This window comes from Arachis ipaensis, chromosome B06, assembly GCF_000816755.2.
Source record: "Arachis ipaensis cultivar K30076 chromosome B06, Araip1.1, whole genome shotgun sequence".
In the NCBI taxonomy this organism is placed as follows: Eukaryota; Viridiplantae; Streptophyta; class Magnoliopsida; order Fabales; family Fabaceae; genus Arachis; species Arachis ipaensis.
The window spans coordinates 47,677,925-47,682,499 of record NC_029790.2 but is presented as its reverse complement, the minus strand read 5'-3'; the positions used below and the strand labels follow the sequence as shown (position 1 = coordinate 47,682,499).

The following is a 4,575-nucleotide window of genomic DNA, read 5'->3' as shown; positions in this document are numbered from 1 at the left end:
TTTTACTACTTGATACGACCCGGTACATTTGCCGGTTAGTTTTAGGTGTTTTGGAAAATTCGTTTTTCCACAAAAATACCATCAATATCTTTTAGTTTCTTGTTAGCCAAGTCATCAACTTTAATCTTGAAATTCAAATCTTTTTAATTTCTTTTTCAATCTTTTTCAAAATTTTAATTTCAAAATCTTTTTCTAACTTCTTATCTTTTCAAAATTTTCAAATCTTTTTCAATTAACTACTTAACTTTTAGTTTGTTTTAATTTTAAAAAGTTTACTATTTCTTATCTTTTTAAGAACCACCTAACTACTTTTCTCTCTCTAATTTTCGAAAACCACTAATAACTTTTTTTTCAAAATTCTTTTTAATTAACTAATTGTTTTAAATTCTAATTTTATTTTATTTCTTTTAATGTTTTCAAATTTTAACTTATAATTAAAATAAAAACAAAAATATTTTTCTTTTCTTTTAAACTAATATTCGAATACTCTCTCTCATCTCTTTCTATTTATTTATTTATTTACTAACATTTCTCTTCTACTCATAATTCGAACCCTCTCCCTCTCTGTGTGATCGAATTCTTCTTATTCTCTCTCTACCTCATTCTTCTATTCTTCTAATCCTCTACTTACATAAAAGAATCTTTATATTGTGACATAGAGGATTCCTCTTCTTTTCTGTTCTCTTCTTTTTCATATGAGCAGGAACAGGGATAAAGACATCTTGTTGAAGCTGATCCTAAACTTGAAAGGACTCTGAAGAGGAAGCTAAGAGAAGCTAAAGCACAACACTGTAGAGAAGACCTTACAGAAACTTTTGAAAAAGAAGTAGACATGGCAGTCAAACCCAATAACAATGATGGAGATGCAAGGAAGATGCTTGGTGACTTTACTGCACCAACTTCCGACTTCTATGGAAGAAGCATCTCAATTCCTGCAATTGGAGCAAACAACTTTGAGCTTAAGCCTCAATTAGTTTCTCTAATGCAGCAGAATTGCAAGTTTCATGGACTTCCATTAGAAGATCCTCATCAGTTCTTAGCTGAACTCTTGCAAACCTGTGACACTGTTAAGACCAATAGGGTTAATCCTGAGGTCTACAGACTTATGCTTTTCCCTTTTGCTGAAAGAGACAGAGCTAGGATATGGTTAGACTCACAACCTAAAGAAAGCCTGAACTCTTAGGAAAAATTGGTCAATGCTTTCTTGGCCAAATTCTTTCTACCTCAAAAGATGAGCAAGCTTAGAGTGGAAGTCCAAACCTTCAGACAGAAGGAAAGTGAATCCCTCTATGAAGCTTGGGAAAGATACAAGAAATTAATCAAAAGGTGTCTTTCTGACATGCTTTCAGAATGGAGCATCTTATGTATATTCTATGATGGTCTGTCTGAATTGTCCAAGATGTCATTGGACCACTCTGCTGGCGGATCTCTTCATCTGAAGAAAACGCCTGCAGAAGCCCAGGAACTCATTGAAATTGTTGCAAATAACCAGTTCATGTACACTTCTGAAATAAATTCTATGAATAATGGGATGACTCAGAAGAAACACTACAAGAAAAACGCGTATTTGTAACAAAAAAATTGTTACAAAACGTTGAAATTTTGAAACAAAAATTTTTTGTAACAAAAAAAGGGGCTGTTGCAGTACGTCCCGTTACAAAAAGTTTTTGTAACGAAAAATGGAACTGTTACGATTCAATATGATATTTTGTAACAATTTTTTCTGATACAAAAACCAGAAGCCGTTACAAAAGTGGTAACAAATTTTGATCTTCAAGGTATTTTTCGTGACAATCTATTTTTTCCTATAAAAAAATTTTGTTACAAAATATAACTTGATTTTGTAACATTTTTTTCTTTAGTTACAAAAGTAAAATAATTATTTTGTAACATTTTTTTAATTAACTAATATATTAACTATTTTATTAAGCTAGTCTACATTTATATAATATGTAAAAACATACATAATTCAAACATACCTCATTTAGCTAAAATTATTTTAAAACAAAATAACATTAGTGAGTACATTGATTAGTTCTACAAGTTATATGTCTTGCACAAGTTCAACCAAAAGTTAAAAGTTCTAACATAGATTAGTGTCTCTATGAATCAAAATATTCTTGAGTCCTCAAAGTAGCATGTGATTACCATTTCAGCACTCCTATAAATAACCAAATTCGAAACAAAAAATTAGGTGCATAATCAAAAGAAATATCTTGAGGCAATCAGAAATCATGTAGCAAACAAGGGTCTATTTTGACATAAAATTCGTCAAATAGAACTTGTTTGCTCAAACAACACAATACAGTTTAATTGAGCAACCAAATAGGACAACAACCAAATAGTGAATAACAAAACCCGAAGCTTCCACCTTCCAACAAACAAAACAATGAAGCACTTACCCGGATAATCGATCAATTGAGCTTAGCAACAGTTGAAAACCAAAAGAAATTAAATACCAACTCAATTAATTGAATCAAAGATGAATATTGAAAACAGCTTAAGATAAATTCGGGCAGCATTTCAGCAGTAAATTTTCCTATTTCACAATTTCAATCAATCAATTCAAATTCCATATGAATTCTTTGACAATTCCTAGGAAGGAAGTAAATAAGCCAATTCCAGTAAGAAAACATGAGAAAACAATTAAAACCAATCCAACCAGCAAGAAGCAGAGCAGCACTCAGCAGAACAGCAATCAATAGCCCATCATACAGCACCCAAAATAGTAAAATGAACAAAGGTAATGGATTCAGGCAGCATTCTATTCATTAAAGTCAATAACCATTATACTTGCAAGCAGCAGGGGCATAGCAGTTTATCCATTAATTCAACAGAAAAATCAATCAAGACAAACTAAACGATTTCAGTAACAGATTTATCAATAAAACTAATCTCAGTTCAGCAACCATCATCTATTCCAACACAAACAACAATAACTCAGCAGCATTTCCATTCTCATTTAATTTAACAATCATTCAACAAGCAAGCAATGAGGGGGGAAATCAGCAGCAACCAACAGCAAGTATAGAGTAGCAATAACAACTTAATGTGAGAAATTATTCAACAACAAATGCACACACAAATATAAGGATTACTTAAATGACTCATCATGCTTATCCATATAAGTCTGCAGTGAAACCACTTACCGTTTCACTTAAGAGGCTTGTAACAACATCTTTTTTATCAACTTCTTCTCATTCTCCCTTTCAGGCTCACTGTCAGTACTGGTAGGAGGTGGAAGTGCTGAAGCACCAAACATGGCTTCGTCATGAGCAGCCTGGATTTGTTCCTCCCTTCTTGCCTTGATAAGAAAATGGATTCGATCTATGTTTAGTCTTCCATACATAGATGATGCATGTATGTTAACAAGGAACAAAACTGACTATTCATGAATATAAGAAGAGGTATATACCTCTATTTTAGAATACCAGAAACTTTGGCCAATTTGCTTGACCAAGGAAGCATCATCTTCAGCCACTGTAGATAGGTGGGCAAATACAATCAGTTCAATTAAGTTTCAGATTGCAAATCCTTGCTCTCATCAACATTAATCAACTCAGATTTTACACCTTCAACCTCATTCATCTTATCCCGATCTTCAGTATTGCTAACCTTTTTGATCGATTAAACGCTATCTTCATTCTTATCCACTAAATCTTGATGTTCCATGGTTAAAAATTTAAAATGAACCTAAGATTTCCTCGTCAACAATGCAAAAAACTGAAAGTTTACCCAATAAAACATAAGCCCTGCGATATTGCCAGTTACCAGTCCATATTACTATATATACAAAAAAGATTTAAAATACTAATCATCTGATTGTTCTAATTTTAGACGGTAGCAGAAAAATATAGTAAGATTAAGACTAAGAACTAGAGCAACAGTGAAGTATTCCAATTCCAATAGCAGAACATATCGAATAATCAGGACTACGAGAATACAAACAAAACAAAACACAGTTCAAGGTGCGGGCAACTCACTGTAAAAAGAAGAATGACAGAAGTGGAGCGGCGGCACCCATGGCGACCTCCGGCAGCGGCGACAGAGACAGCTTCACAGACGGTGACGTGGTTTGGCGATAGGCGGACTGGTGGCGATAGATCTGACGCGCGTCTCCTCTCTCCATGGCTGAGCTCCCTCGCGGTTCTGTTTCCTCCCTCGTGCGTCCTTCTCTTGTGACAGAACAGTGGCAGCGACCGCATGGAGCACGGCGTGGCGGTGGTAACAAGGCCTGGTGAAAACCAGCGATGACAATAACGACGCAGCTGATGGCGATGGCTTCACGGACTGCGATGGCTTCACGGACGGTGACGCGGCTGACGGCGCGACTCCCTCTCCTCGCGGTTCTGGCGGTGGCAGCAGCGTGACCCTCTCTCACCCTCGGATGTCCTTTCTTCTCTCTCCCCTTTCTCCCTCTTCGTGCTTCCCCTCTTCCCCTTTCTTTCTTTTATTTCTTTTCCAACTGCTGTTAGGTTTCTTTTTGTGTGTATTGAGTGTGAGTGTGTGACCAATTGCTGTTAGGTTTTTTTTTATGTGTATTGAGTGTGAGTGTATGACCGTGGGTGAGTGAGT

The 4,575-nt window shown here is 35.4% G+C and overlaps 1 long non-coding RNA gene across 1 annotated transcript; it reads right to left on the bottom strand.

The window, feature by feature from the left end:
- On the bottom strand, positions 3,192–3,833 carry LOC110263978. Its single transcript, XR_002349703.1, has 2 exons — positions 3,416–3,833; positions 3,192–3,304 (listed from the first exon to the last, which is right to left on the bottom strand). It is a non-coding gene; the product is annotated as an uncharacterized LOC110263978 (long non-coding RNA).